The sequence below is a fragment of the Manis javanica genome, chromosome 4 (assembly GCF_040802235.1).
Source record: "Manis javanica isolate MJ-LG chromosome 4, MJ_LKY, whole genome shotgun sequence".
Classification (NCBI taxonomy): domain Eukaryota; kingdom Metazoa; phylum Chordata; class Mammalia; order Pholidota; family Manidae; genus Manis; species Manis javanica.
The window spans coordinates 26,138,644-26,155,248 of NC_133159.1; positions in this window are offsets into that span (position 1 = coordinate 26,138,644).

Sequence of the window (16,605 nt, forward strand, 5' to 3'; positions counted from 1 at the left end):
AGACGGCCACCCTGCCCTTTGCAGCACCGAGCACCAGAGCTGTCCGAGCGTCTCCGCTGGCTTCCCACCCCGGGGCCATCCCAAGACCTGGAACCTGTTGTTTTATAGTTAATTCATTTCTAAATGTCCTACATTCACACACACGTTATGTTACAGTTTTCTGTCCACTCGAGAGTTGTAAGGTCTTCACAGAGTCTACGCTAACTTAATGACTCACATCCTAACAGGCTCAATAGAACTGCAGATTTAGAAACATCCCTGTGCACTTCCCACCCTGGGTCACTCACAGATGCTTAAAGAAACCCTCACAGAGGCAATCTCAGAGGAGCTCATCTTCAGATGTCTCTGTTCTAACGTACCAGGTTATTTCTAATTGGTGTTTTCTGCCTCTAGGTTGAACCCCTTGCCTCAGGGTTACATATCATTTGTGTGTGTGTGTGTGTGCACATGCATAGATATACATGCCTACAGACTATATATACATATACACATAGTCTATCATTATTCAGATTCCACATCTGTGAATTAGCCTGCTTGATAAAATTTATTTGTTACCCCTGAAGTCAATACGCACGAGGCTTTCACAGTCATTTATGAGCAAGCCCAGAGCAGCAAATAAACTGGGACTCCTGATGCGCACGTTCCGGCTGAGGTCGAAAAAGGTGACACGCTGCCTTCTGGTTTCAGCTCTTATACTGTAAACAAATGTCCTATTCGCAGCCATTTTTTTGCATCTTTGTGCTTTTCATTGGTAATTTTGCTCTTTAAACTGGCCTCCAAACATAGCACCAGAGTGCTGACTAGTGTTTCTAAGTGCAGGAAAGCTGTGATGTGCCTCAGGGAGAAAATATATGGTTAGATGAGCTTCGTTCAGGCATGAGTTAGAGTGCTGCTGGCTATGAGTTCAATGTTAGTGAATCAACAGTATATATATTGGATAAGGTGTCTTTAAAGAGAAACATGCATAACACAAAGTTATGTATTGATCTGTTGACAGAAATGTCATGACCTGAGGCTCCAGGAATCTAACCCTGTATTCCCCTAGAAGCAATGATTCAGTGTTCATTAATTCAGTGTTTGTGGTGACTTTGCAGAGCCCAAGTACCACGAATAATGAGCATCAATCGTATATGTGTGTTTGTGTGTGTCTGTATGTATGTATGCAACTTCCTGATGGCTTTCTGAAGAGTAATATGAACAAGTCCTCCTTTGTTGATTTTTTCAAAACAACCATCAAACGCACTTCCCCTAAAGCAACATGGTAAAATTCTAGGATGTGGCTTAAAGGGGCAGGAATAATATAGAAAAAGTGTGAAAATGATCAAGCTGACTGCCTAGATAAGTCGGGGAATCACCTGCCTTTGCAGAACTGTTCAAGTCTCTGAAGCTGTGAGCTGCTCCTCTCACACCCAGCACCTAGAAGAACCCAGTGGCGCTGGTCTGCAATCACTATGCCTACTATGGTCTCTCATGACTGCTCCTGAACTGACCCAGCTCTGGAGACTGGGCCCTAAAGATTGGAGGTAAAAATTATTTCCCAGGAGAAGAAAGAATGTAGGCAAGAACTTTGCCAACCCTCTGACCTCAGCCATGGTGTACTCGTAGAATGTCACAAATACACAAATAACTCCAGATACTTTAACTTGACCCCTGGTCACCTATTTTAAGTATGGTTATTTACACAATGTCTGTCTGACACATAGCAAGCATTCATCAAATATGAATAATCATCATAAGATAAATAGTCATTCTTTCCCTGGAAAATATGATTCTGAAAGATCTGGTCCATTCCTAACAATGATTTTATTGTTCTTAAGGACATTTTCTTTCCTTCACATCAGACAAACACATCTTTAATTCTGCAATAAAAGTTGCTAGGTAAAGATGATTTGATTTAGTGACCATGATTTATTGAAATTGCTTGAGGAGAACATCAGTGCCTCAAACAGAAGCACATGCAGCAAGCAGCTGAGACAGATCCAGTCTCAATTTGGCCCGTGCTGGCACCCCTATTCTCACAGGTGGCTGGCACTAGGTTCACACAGTTAACTAGCATCCCAGTCCACACAGCTAGAACCTAGTTTACACAGCTGGCTGGTAATATAGTCCCCACACCTGGCTGGCACCACAGTGCAAACAGCTGGCACTTGGATCCATACACCTGGCCCTTCTATCTCACAGTTGGCTAGTAATACAGTCCACACAGCTGGCATCCCAGCCTACACAGATGGTGACCCAGTCCACACAGCTGGCTGGAATCCAGATCCTCAGAGTTGGCATCCACTCCACACAGCTGGAGCCCCAAAATGGGCTGAACCAGCTGCGAAGTTTCTTCACACTGTTCCTTGCGCTTTAACGTGGAGTCTGTGCTGGCCTCTGAACACACATCAAATGGCATTCTGTCCTCACTAAACAAAACAGGCTTCAATTATACTGAGAGTTGGGTAAGATACTAGAAGAGCTTCCTAGTCAGAAGACTTTAGGATGTGTCCACATGAAATCTCTCTTTCTTCGAGGATGCCCAGAAAGGAAAGCCCTTATGGGTTCCTCAGATTGCATGGGTGCTTCTACTCAGAGGCTTCTTGGGGCTTCTATGACCTGTGCTGGGAAGACGGTGCATTCCCTCAAGGTGTCAATGCTAACCCAGGCACAGCAAAGTCAAAAGCATGGCCCAGGTCTACATCAAGCAGAAGGGACTTGAGGTCAGGCTCTTACCCTCATGAAGAGACAGTGACAGTGGTGTGGGGATACTACATTGTCCAAACACGCACTAGGCAAGCCCACCTAGGAAAGATGAACACTAGGGTTATTGCAGGTGGAGAGGAGCATCATGGAAGTCTGGGATGTTGAAACAGACAATGCACAGTGGGTCCTGCAGAATGTCAGGAACAGTGTTCTTTTGGGATGGAACCCACTTTGAAGGACACACCTGTTTATCTTTAAGTTTGTCTCTGATGATCTTGTAAGGCACAGTGGCCCTGGCAGTCATTATCTGTGTCACCTTGGACATGCATCTTCCCCTCTGTCAACCTTGGTTTGCTCATCTTGAAAATGGGGATGCTGCTGCTCATCTCTCAGAAGTCCCCTCTACTGTTGCCTCAGTCTGAGCTGTTCCAATGTGACTCTCCAGGGCATTTGAAAGTGAGATGGAGAGATCATATAAGTTCACCATGGGTATTCCCCATTTTCCTCTTCAGATCTACTCTCCATCCTTCTCTTCCCTGTTCTGTGTCCTGGGAGGCTGACTTCAATCTATGTACTGCATTGACTGGACTCTCTGACCTCCTCGATTCTAGTCCTACTTAGCTAACATGAGGCACTAGCAGGAGATGGAAGAGGAGAAGGAAAGGGAGGCAGGGCTCCCTCCCTTCCAGGCAGAGGCTGAATTTCCCCACCTAAGGCTATGACTCCCGTCAGACAGCCCTTCTCCCATTGCTGCAACCCTTACCAGGTTCCGTAACACCACCCTGTCCCCTTGCCCATTCTGATCTACCAGAGGAATTAGTTTCGAGTACTACCAGTCCCAGGGAGCTTCAGAGAGCCTTGCTGGCTTCCTTGAACCCTGCCTTGGTAAATAATCCTTTCCTTAAGCTCTCTCTGACCACCCCTTTCAATCAGGCCATCTGTGTCCTGATGAACCCCTAACAGTATAGGCAACCAAGCTTGCAAAGCCCAAAGCTATAACAACTTGAGGCCACAACTTGGGGACAGTTATGATGGGCCCTGTAGAAACCTCACCATGTAACTGTAGAGAGCATCAGAGGGGTGGGGTAGCTACCTGATGACTTCAGGACCCTGGTGGCCTGCCCTACAGGTGCATCCCACCCTAGAGTCCATGAGTTCCCTTGGCTGACCTTGCTTCAGGGGGCTCCTGAGCCATGCACTCACTGACCCCTGATTGAAATGCAGGCCTACCTTTATCCCCCTCCAGGGGGACAACTGACTGGAAATCTTCTGGGGAAAGGATCTGTCTCAGCTTAGGCACCAAGTGCAGAGTGGGCAAGTTCTGCATCCATCTTGAGCACATTGTTTCCTCAGTGCCCAGCTTAGGATCTGGGTAGAGTGGGCACTCAATACATCATATTGAATGAATCAAAGAAAATAATCTCCAAACGAATGGTTTTGTTGACTGCACAGGCATGAGATCATTAAAGAGAAGATGCTCATTTGAGAAAAACTACTGGACATTTTGCTAACCAGCTGAATACACACCAGAATCCACTTTTCCCTTCCATCCAAACTCCCTTTGATCTACCAGTGCTCTGAGAAGCCAGCTGCCCTTGGCTGACCAGAAATTCCTTCCTGAGTTCAACGGGTCACAAAAGGAGAAGAAACTTGCCTCTGGGTAAATGAGATCTAAGCATTTTGCTTTCTGGTTTTCAAATGCAAAGAGCAACAATAAAAGGTTGTAGAAAGAAATTTTGGCTAGCTGTAGAGAATAAATATTCTTAGAACTGTAGCTTCTCAGAATTGGAAGGAATGTTCAAGGTTGGAAAGTCCAATCTCCCACAAATGGTAAAACAGCCCTCTGTAAAGCCTGGGGACCCTTCTTGGCCAGCTCAGAGGTATTCTGGACCTCAGAATTCTCCTTCTCCACCAAAGGCCTGGCACTCTGAAGGAGACAGGCAAGTGGGTGTCCAAGTAGGTGTCCGACGCTCACCCACAGATGCGGATGATGTAGTGATGGTATCCTCACTGTGGGTTCTACAGGATGCAGGCAGCACATTGAAGAGGTGGGGATAGGATCGGGATGGGTGGCCATGTTTATACCCTGCTCACACCTCCATGAGCCTGGGGTCTCAGCAGGGCCCTTGGCCAAGCAAGCCCAATCATGGGTCCTGTCTGTGGCAGGGTCCTCCTCACAGGACCCAGATGCCCACCAAGCATTGCCACATCTCTGTCTCTTGGCTTGCAGTAGGTGGGTACAGCCTCCTCTGCCCTCTGGAACCTGAACTGGAGCTGCTGCTTCCAAGAACACACCACCTCTAGCAGCATGACCAGCTGCAGGGACATCAAGTCTACAGGGTCAGGTCCACCATGCAGAAGACTGCTACTGCTCAGAACTGCTCTCCCAGAAGTATGTTACATTACATTGCATTATGTTACATTACCCGTGTTGTACAGATAAACGGAGGCCCAGAGGAGTTTAGTCTTTTGCCAATGGCTAGGAGTAGGGGAAGCAAAGTTGTGAATCACAGTTGGGCTTAAAAGCACATAATGTTTCAGGATACTTGATGAAGAGTGAAAGGGAAGAGGGTGAATGGAGAGATCAAATCTGCCTGGAACCTGGGCCGAGGCTTCAGGGTTAGGCAGAGGTTGTCCTGGTCTCAGGGAAAAGGCATTCTGGTGTGGAGCACAGAGCACACCATTTCAGATATCAGGTATCCTGCTAGCTCAGGAAGTGCTGTCACCCAATAAATTCTGGACTTACCATAGTAGCACCCACTCTGCTCAGGACCCTGTGCCAGGTACTCTAAATTTATTCAACAAATGGTTATCAAGTACCTCCTAGGCACCAGAGCCCATTCTAGAAATTGGGAATACATCCTTCAACAAGATAGGCAGAATTCCCTGCCCTGGGAGAGCTTACACTCTAGTGAGGAAGACAGATGATAACAAAGGAAAATTATTTACTCTACAGTGTGCTTGGTGATAAATGTTTTTCAGAAAAATAAAGCAGGGAGAGGAAATCAGACAGGGAGTTATGGAAGAAAGAGATGGCCACAGAAGGCTTCATGAGAATATTTGAGCAGATATTTGAAGGACTGAGATAGAGAAAGAGTCATTCAGATATGTAGGGAGGCACATTCTAGGCAGAGGAAACAGCAAGTGTAAAGGCCCTGAGGCCGTGACATTCTGGGTGTTTGAAGAGCAGCAAAGAGCCAGTGAAGAGAGTGGGGAAAAAGTACTGGATTGAATGGACTCTAGGGTGACCTTACTGGGGACCTTTCTGTGCCCTGTCCTCCTCATCTGTATGCGGGAGATGCCATCCCCAGGCACCAGGGACCAGGATGCCCCACATCCCTGGTTTCCACCACTCTCTCCCCTAGGGTCTGAGTCTTGTTCTATCTCAGTAAAAGGGATCTCAAGAAAAAAACAAGGGGCATCTGGCTGTGAAGCCAGAGCAGGATGGCACAGGGAAGGGGGCAGGAGAGACAGGGTAGTGAGAGGTTGGGGTACAGTCTGGGGAGAGAGGAGCAGCAGACAATTCCCACAGTCCCTGGACAAACCTGTGGGCCAGGAGGAAGGAGTGGAGAAGAGCGTAGGGTCTGCTTCCTCAGTCCCTGAGATGCCATCTTGTCTGGGGCAGGAGCCCTGCTAGGGAAGCCAGTGTCAGGGAAGGGTCTCACTCCCAGAAAGTGAGCACTCCTCCTCTCCCGGCCAACCCAGAAGGAGGGGTCACAGGTCCAAAGAGGTCTCTCAGGGACTCCAGCTGAGCCCCAAACTCTGCGACTGCACCCTGCCTTTGTTCTGACCAGGTCTGCCCCAGGCCCTTCCCTGTCTGTCCACAGGGGCTGCTGCTTCTGCGAGCGCCCACACACACCCACTCCTGGTAGGCAGCTTGACCCTCTGGCTTTTAGAAGTGTCCCAAGGGATGGAGAATTTCTAAGAAGGGAGGATATCCAAAAAAAAAGCGGTGCTACATGGTTTAAATTATGCTCCCTCTGCTCCCCTCCTTCTCTGTCACCTTGCAGAGTTATTATGATATTATTGACTTTATTCCCTATGCTGTGCTTTTCATCCCCGTGACTTATGCTATAACTGGAAGATTGTTCCTCTTAATCCTCTTCACCTTCTTTGTCTATCTCCCCAGCCTCCTCCCCTCTGGCAACCACCAGTTTGTTCTCAGTATTTATGGTTCTGTTTCTGTTTGTTTTGTGTTTTAGATTCCACATATAAGTGAAATTACATGGTATTTGTCTTTCTCTGCCTGACTTTCTTTGCTTTGCATAATACCCTCTAGGTCCATACATGTTGTCATGAATGCCAAGATTTCATTCATTCTTTTTTAACAGTTGAGTAATATTCCATTGTGTGTACGTATCACATTTTCTTCATCCATTCATCTGTAATGGACATTTAGATTGCTCCCATATCCTGGCTATTGTAAATAATGCTGCAAAAAACATAGGAGTGCATATGTCTTTCTGAATTAGTGCTTTTGTTTTCTTTGGGTAAATACCCAAAAGTGGAATAAAATTTTTAAAACAGTAAAAAGGAATGCCGACTGCAAGCCTTATCTTCTGTTTGGAAAGCTCCCATGTAAACTATCTTCCTGAATTTGGATAATATCTCCAAGATTGAAGTGAATTCTTCTTTTATAACTGTTGCCTGTTTTAAAACTAAAGAGCAAATCAAGAATATGGAAATTGTAATGTTATCATTTGTAAGTGCAACAGACCAATACGTACGTCTAAGTTATCCCCTTTTTTTTCAAAACATGCATTAATATAATGAAAAAGTATTGATCCATTACTTTTTTAACTTTTTTATACTGTAATATTTATTTTACTTTTTCACTGGCATGAGGGCACATATGAAGTTCAATACAAAATAACTTCTTTTGAGTTTATTTTCTAGCCATTATTATTATTGGTTTCATTTCATGATTAGTACAGAAAATAATTTATTGAATAGAGGATGAAGCTTGATCCATTCCAGATGTCAAAATGCACCACTGCCCACCCGAACTTCAGTGGACCGGACTGGCCCCCACCACATGCCTCATTCCCGCATCCTTTCTCCTCTTAGATGCCCCCTCCACTTCATAGGAGAAATGAGACCCACTCTGCTCCAGGTCATGTTCTCTCATGACCCCTGGGGTCCAGGACAGAGGAGTGGGCAGCACGGCCGGGGCTTTCTACCCCTGTCACCTCAGTGAGGAGGGTCAGCACTCGCCCTCCTCACTGCTGCGCCCCTGACCTTGCAGTCTCACCACCATCACCCTGCTCTGCTCAGCCAGGCCGTCTTCACCGTCCGTGTGGGCTCAACAATCCCCATGCCTTTCCTGCAACTTGACAGTCTCCAGTCCAGTGAGGGTCTGCCTTCCATGCAGTGTGTCTCAGTTAAAAGCACTCCCATTCACCCAAATGCTCAAGACAAAACCCATATTCACTCCCACACTTAACTCAGAAACAAGTCCTGGCAGCTCTACCTTCAAATGCACCCCGAAGCCAGCCTGTCGACTCCAGACCACCCCCACCCTCTCGGCCTGGTCACCACCACCTCTCACCTGAGCTCCACAGTACCTACACCCCTGCCTCCTGACTGGAGGTTGGCTCCTCTTCCCCACTTTCCCCTTCCAGTCTATTCTCCACATGGCAGTGACAGTGACCTTTAAAAATGTTCATCAGATGAGGTCAGCCCCCTGCTTAAAACCCACCAATGGTTTCTCATTACATTTAGACCAATTTCCAAGTTGCAAACATTGGCAAAAAAAGGCCAACCTGACCTCCTCTAAGCTCCCTTGTGCAGGTCTCCCTGCCACTCGCTTCATTTCTGCCACACCTGCCTCCCTGCTCTTCCTTCAGCACACCTTTCCCACCTCAGGGCCCTCACACTCTGTTTCCTCTGCCTAGAACACTCTTCCCATGGATTTCTGTGTGGTTGGCTTCTTCTCATCTTACAGGTCTTCATTCAAAGGCTACCTTCAGAAACCCTATCCTGACCATCCTGCCTGAAACAAACACCTTCCTCCGCTCCAGTCTTTATCCCTCTGCTTTGCTATTATTCTTCATACTATCTGCAGTTACAGGTTTTTAAAAATCTGTGCAGTAGTTGAATCTGACTCCCCTAGTTGAGGGTAAGAACTTTGTTTTGTAAACTAGACCCAGAGCCCATAATAGTCCCTGAAACATAGTAGATACTCAGTAAGTATTTTTGCGTGAGTGAACCCACCATATGCCAAGGTTCTCCCTGGACATGGCCCTCCTCCAGATACTAGTTCATGCTAACAGCTCAGGGTCTGGCCACAGTCTGAATTTTCCAACTCTTTCCCATCCTCTCCTGACCTTACACACACTCCTCCAAAGTTCCATGTTTAGCCAATTAGTTTCAAAAGTCAGAAACCTGGGACAGCTGGTTGACATCTCCTCCCTTTCACCACCCCACATCCAAATCTACTTCCGTGTCCTGTGCTGATTCCACCTCATATATATCATTTGAATTCATCTACTTCTCCCCACCTCCCCCTTCACCACCCAAGCCCAAGGCATCATCATCTCCAGGCTGCAAAACAAGAGCCTCCTTGCAATGGTCTCCATGCCTCCACATTCACCTACCCCCCACAACCTATTCTTCCCACGGAATCCAGAAAGATCTTCTCAAATGGGTAAAGTCCATAGCATAACCTCCATACTGCCCTACAATGCCCTGGCCCTCACCTACCAGCCTCACATTTTCTCTTGCTATTCTCTCTCTTGCTCATTAAAATCCAGCCACACTGGCCCCCTTTCCATTCCTAGATGTATGCTGCTCTCTTAAATGTAATCATTTAATATATATTTATTGAGGCAAACTACATATGGGACACTGTATACTGGTGCATACTGGTGAGCAAAAGAGACAAAATTGCAAGGCTTATGTTCTAGTGAGGGAATACAGATCATAAACAAACACTTTATAATACAAAGCAGAGGTGAATAAGGCCCACAAAGAAACATTAGGAAGGAACGTCTTTCCTTTTGACTTGTTACCTGACCACCAAGTCAAGCTATGTGACATGAAGATTGGAATAATAAAAAAGGGACAATTTTAGATTTAACAAACATTCTTGTTTATTAGCCAATATTATCCCTTTGTCCTGACCTCTACACTGCTTTAGGTATGAAAGGTCCTTAACTAAATAGACCTTTAAAGAAAAAAAAAAAAAAAGAAACATTGGGAAGGGAAAGGGGATCATGAATATCCAAGGGTGCCATGCTACTTAAAGTGCCATGGAATGCCTCTCTGAAGAAGAGACCTTTGAGCAAGGAGTGAGCCATCCAATTATCTGGAAGGTATTCTAGGTAAAGAGAACAGCGCATGCAAAGACCGGTGGCAAGGAAGTGCTGAGCACAGGAATCTGAAGGACAGCAAGAGACCCCAGGGCATTTGCAAGAGACTAGAACACTTCTCCCATCCCTAGTTTTTTCTCCTTAAATTCCCAAATGGCCTTCCAATGTCCAATCAAAGGTCATTTCCTCAAGCAGCCTTCTCTGACCCCCTAGCCTAGATGAAACTTACTGTTCTAAACATTCATGGTTCCCGGTTCTCTTCCTTAATAGCTTCAAGCACCATTTAGCTTGTGTGCATGGAAAATTATTTAATTAATGTCTGTCTACTAGATTATCTGGCTCACACTCAACATCACGTCACCCTATGCACTGGTCTCTCTTTCCTGGCCAGGGCAGAAGAGATACTGACATTTCTTGCTCTTTGATTGACCACTTGCTATCTCGTCCCTGTTAGTTAAAACAGACTCTTCAAACATGGGTCAATATAATTGATCCAGTTACATTTTCTTCACCATAATTGTATGTCCCTGGGACAACTGCTTCATGCCCTTGATTGGGCTTATATGTCTTGTCTTTGCTCAAGGTGGGTCTCTACCTTCTCAAGACGTTGATTTATTCCATCCAATGTTGGGTATTTATGGTTTCACTCTGAGATTGTTCTGAATTTAATAGTATCTTTATTGCCCTCCCCATCCATGCCTCCTTCTAAAGGAAATTACTTCCAGATCCCTGCTCTCCACCTTCCATGTTTTATTTTACCAGACAATTTTCTTGACCTGCCATATTTAAGTGGGTCAGAGGGTAGACATCTGACGAAAAACCAGAACCACCTTAGATCCAAAAACAGTCACTGCTTCCAAGTCTAGTAGAACCCAGTCCACTGTCCTTTCCTTATCTTGCTTGAGAGTTCCCATCTTTCTACGTTCATTTGTAAAATTAATGGGCTAGGCAGAAACAAGTGACTTGGCTTTTTTAAAAATGCTGAATCAATTTAATCGTCTTTCTTGAGAATATGACAAAAAAAAAAAGAAGAAAGAGATTATTCCAGTTTATCGCTAAGGAAGGATTTGAAAGGATACCTTGAGTTGGGACAATGGCAAACCAAGGCCAAATGTGATGGAAAATTATAAGAGAGGAAGCAGACATCGTGTGGAGGTAGTTGGTACGTATTATGGCAAAGCAGGAGGGGATTCTGTTGCTAGAAGAAGAATCTAGAACCATGTTAAATCCAAAAGCAGCCACTGTGTCCCACCCTTATGGAGCCCAGCTCAGCTGCTCCCCCTGCTCTTGGGGTGTCTGGAGAGTGCCCATCTCTCCATGTGCATTCTTAAAATAGCCACCTCTGCTTGAATCAACCTAAGGGGGTTCTTGTTCATTCATTCAACAATATTTATTGAACATCTGCTACATGCAAGACATTGTTTTAGGCACTAGGGATATAGCAACGAGCAAACCAGCCAAAATTCCAGTTCTTATGGGATTTGCATTTTAGGGAGGAAAGACATAAAATGAATAAGCAAGAAAACAAGAAACAAATACATATGTTAGGTGGTTATTAAGTGCTATAAAGATAGAAGTGGGTAAAGGGGACAAGATAGTGAAAAGATGCTTCCACTTCTGAAACTAAGACCGACAAGATACTCTGAGGGATTCTTCTCCTCAAAAACAATTTTAAACACAATAATACTGCACAACACATAGTTTTTGACACTTTATTGAGCTCTCAGGAGATGAGATATATTTCCAAGGGCCTGGAAGAAAAAAGCCAAGAACTACGAGCATCAGCGAGGCGAGGGGTTGCAGTGAGAGATGCAGCGGGAGAGCCGAGCCTGAGGCTCAGCTTAAGCCAGGAATCCTGAAGGGGCCTAAACAGGAGTCGGTGGGGCCTTAAAGCCAACTGAGTGAAGGGAGAGATGCAGCCAAGGAGCCGAGACAGGCACAGGGGCCAGACCGAGACAGGCTTGTGGATGAAGACAGGGACTCCACGCATGTTCCGAGGCAGGGAACCACTGGAGGATGTGAGCAGAGGAGTGATGTGATGGAATTTTTGTTTGAAAAAAAATCATACTTGCTGCCCTTTGATAAATAGAAAGTAGAGGCAAAGAGACCAGTTGAGACTTTAATCGTCATGCTGGCAAGAGAAAAGAGAAGCTTCAACGAGCTTTTTTCAATGATTTGGTGATGGTGAGAAATGAAAAGTTCGGTATGTACTTTTTAAATAGTGACAAGATGTCATTGACTGATTAAAAGTGGTGGGGTGAGGGGTGAGCTAAGGCAAAGAAAGAATCAAGGACAACTTCAAGATATTCAGCCTGAATAAGTTGAAAAAAAAAGTTGCTATTAAATGAGATAGGGAGAAAAATAAAACAGAAGAAAGAGTAAGTTTGACAAGAAAAAAATCAAGAGTTTGGCATGTGTGGGTTAAAACTGAGGCATTCACAAGACATCGACATGGAGAGGTCAAGTAGAGAGGCCAACCTGTGGGTCTGGGGCTCCAAGGCTAAGGTCAGGATGAAGATAGGAAGCCATCCTTCTGGGTGAGACCCTGAGGGTTTGAGCTCAGGAAGAGATGAGAGAAGTTTTTGAGATCCTGAGGCAAGATGAACCTGGAAGAAACAGAAAAGGTGAAGCCAACAAAGAAGAAAGAAAAACAAAAGAGATTGATGGCCCAGAAGCCGCGTGCAGAAAGCCCTTCAGGAGAAAGGGAGGGGTCAGCAGCGCCAAATGCTGCCGACAGGTCATGCGAAACGGTTCCAGAGAAGCACTGGTTTCTGAGACTGACCGTTGGATGCAGCAACATGCAGGTCACCAGTGACCTGGACCAAAGCAGTTCCAGTAGAGGGACAGCCTGACTGCACTGAGCCCGAGAGAATGACGGAAGTACAGAGACTTATGAGGAGTTGTGCTGTGAAAAGAAGCAGGAAAATGGGATGGAAATATGGATGGAGATGTGAAGGTCAGGGTCGGCTCCGGCATCCAAGAGGAGACTTGACTTGAGAAGGAGGGTAATTGATCTCCAAACCACAACGCTCTGTGGCTCACCAGCCTCCACGCAGACTGTGAGCCCTGATCAGCTTGTTGCCAACTCTGGGGACTGGGTGGAGTATGAATGCCAAGGCAATGGGAAGCAACCTTGTCCCAATCTCACCACTCCTAGCCGGGCCCCGAGAACCTCAGCACTGCTGATGTGACTTGAAAATCTGACTGCAGGAAGGCTCTGCAGTTACAATTACAGCCGGAGCAGGCCTTACCCCTCATTACCCTTTGTGATCAGGGCAGGGAAAGCTCTACTCAGAAGACATGTGTAATTAATAAAGTGATGTAATGCACGGGGGTAGCTATCTGGGGAGAGAAATAATGTTATTATTTCATATCTCTGTTGGCAGCCCATTATGAAGCAGGGGGCAGGGGTAGAAACACAATCTAAAATGCTACCTGAAGGATGAGCAGAGCAAAAGAGCAGCCTACAAAATTTTCAGCAAACATTTGCAGCTGGTAAAAGCATCTGGCAATTGCTCTTACACAGATCTAGAAAGAGGGACATTGAAGCAGACCCAGGTTTGAGCATTTCCTAAATACTGAACTGTTGGTCACCACTGTGCAAGATACTCTGTACACATGTTGGCATTTAATTCTCACCACCACCACCCCCAAACCCTACAGAAGGGTGTAATTATCCTTATAGTGCAGATGTGGCTCATAAGTGAAGGGAGGCTACTAATAGGTAACAGTTACTGAGAACTTAAACCATGCAAATACTGAGCTAATGCACTGGAAGTTCATTAATCCACACAGCAATTATGTCAGTTAAGTGCTATTCTCTCTATTTTACAGATGAGGACATGGAGGCACAAAGAAGTGTGCCCAAGGTCACACAGGGAGAGAAGATAACTTGATAGCACAAACTTTCCATGTTTCCTGAAGAGCAGAGCCCAGAGAGTTCTGACTCTGAAACTCATTGCCTTTCACCATGCTGAGCCACCTCTTGCCATTTGGCCCTGCTCATCCATGTTTTCTGCAACCTGACCCCCCATGGCATTAACCCATGTGATGACTATGTGAGCCAGAGACCATCAGAGCTCTTGGCCTCTGCATCCTGCAGTCCTGGATTCCACCTCCTGTGGGCTGCAGGAGGTGTGAGAGGTTGTGCCATCCCAAGGAGCTAGAGAAAGCTCACCCTGCCAGTGTGCCAGCAACGGGTGCCCTGCGCCTCTGCACTTGCCCTTGTCTTAGCACCACTGTGTGTTCCCCGTGCAGCACCCAGGACCCAGGATGACTCTCCTAGGCAAGAGAAGATTTTCTGTTAAGGGTTCAGGAAATGACCAAGCAGAATGAACTTGACTTGCAGCCCCTAACTAAGGGAGGGCAGGGGGGAATCACGGTTGCTCTGCTCACTCAGCATTCTAGAATAAACTGCCTCATCTCTGAGTGTAGCTTTACCCTAAAATGAAGATAACAGTCCCTGTCTCCTAGATGCTCAGAGGGATTAGGTAAGGCCAGCCTCCAGCTCTGCACCTGGAATGTAGAAGGGACTCCACAATATCGGTTGTCCCCCTCTGTCTCCACTCCTCTCTAACATGACAATCATTTTTTGCATGCCTTAGAAGGCTGCTGTGAGCATGAAATGACATAAACCAGCCTAGCAAATTGTAGGCACTCGGTAAGTGTTAATTAAAATCAATTATCTACAATGTTTGACTTTATGTTGTCACCGTGAGGCCTCGGCCTGTGCACAGTGAGCTGGAGTGACTGGAAGGAGAGTCTGACCCATCTTGTATGGCCGAGCCTGGTGCAGGCTGTGACCTGGGGTCCTAGCTGGGCTTTGCTCTTTCATCCCAGAGTCTCTACAAAGGCCCCGGCTCTCAGGGAAGGACCCGCATGCACAGAGAAGCCAGAGTGATCGGTATGAAGGCAAAACTAAAAGGGCCTCTCCTCCAAGCTAAAAATCCTTCAGTGGCTCCCTGTGGTCCTCAGGGTTATACTCAGTTCCTTGATGGTATCTTACGAACCCGTCGTGATCTGGCCTGTCTCCGTTTCCAGCTTCATCTTCTGTTACTCTCTCCCTCCTTCTCTACAATTCCAAACAGGACCTCAAAGGGTTTATTCCCTTATCATATACTCCCGGAGCATCCCATGTGTACCCTTTTATGACACATATTGCTGTACCACGCCTGTTTCGTATCTGTCTACACCATAAAACACAAGCTGCATCATGAGGGCAGAGGCTTGAGCCCACGGCCGCTTTGCTCATTGTTATATTCCCAGTGCCTTGCACAGAGCCTGGCACACAGTAATGATTGGAGCATATTACTTTTATAAGCAGAAAAATATGTTTCTATTCAAGTGAGTGAGAAATGTCACTTTCTCTATATATCCCACCATTGTGCTCAGTCTGGTCAGCCAAGGCAGGGTTCTGAGCCCCACTTCTGCAAACAGAGCAATTCTGATCCGAGCAGAGCTTCACGGCATGGGGAGGTGAAGGGCGGAGGATAAATACAGACTGTGTCAGTGAGGCTTAGAAAACAGTGCCTCCAGTGCCAGAGAGTGTATGTTCATGCCCATGAACACACATGCATGTGTGAGCACACAGATTCAGTTACAGGCAACCAGATAACTTCATGCCTGTATGTGAGATGCACATGTAACATGTGACATCTCTAATAAAAGGGTGCATCTCTGTGTATGTAGATTTATATGAGCAGCCCACTGTTCTTTTTAAGTCCCTCTTAAATGCTTCCATCTTTTCCCCAAAGTCTCTTCCCTCTTGGGTCACCAGTGGCTCTTTCTTCTCTCCCCTAGCCCCATTTATATCCCTCTCCCCTACCACTCAGGGTAATTCAGCTCTGTTCCCAGACTCAAACACACCTCACTCAATCTCTGCTCAGCAAGACAAAAGTCCTGCAATTAATCGGACCTACCCCCTTTAGAAGGCAGGTTAGCTCTAGTCTGTTTCACTTAAGGATAATCCCAGAAGTCTCACCCAATCCCCAACCCAAACCATTTATCAAAGCAGCTCTTCAAGTACATCTATCATTTGGTCCAAGAATCTTTCATTCCAGCTGCTTAAAGGATAACATGAAAGACATCACTACCTCTTTAGAGTTGCAAACCCACACACAGAATTGGGGCTGGGCCCTCCCTCACCCAGCAGTGCTGTAGGTGATGCAGTCTGCGGGGGTCTGGGCATTAGAAGAGGAAGGAAATTCATGCTGGGTGAGCACCTATGTTTGCCCAGCTGATTCCTTGACGACACGGTCTAATTTCATCCTCACAACATTATTCCTAGGCTTAGATAAAGAGACAAAGGGTCAAAAACAGCAAGTAACTTGTCCAAGGTCCAGTGAGTGAGGGGAAAAACCAGAACTTGAACACAGGTCTGACTCCTGGGTCCATATTTTTTCCACTACACCAGAGTGCTTCTTCTTGGTTTATAGAAATGCATATGTTGTGAGATGAACATTGTAATGAGGGCTCTTCAATGTATATAAAATACCTAAGTCATATTTGGAGAGAGAGAGAAAAAAAGATAAAGAGGAGGAAGGTTATAGGGTGTGATCAAGAAGGAAGCACAGATCACAGCATGTTGGAGCTGGGCAGGGTCTCAGATTAT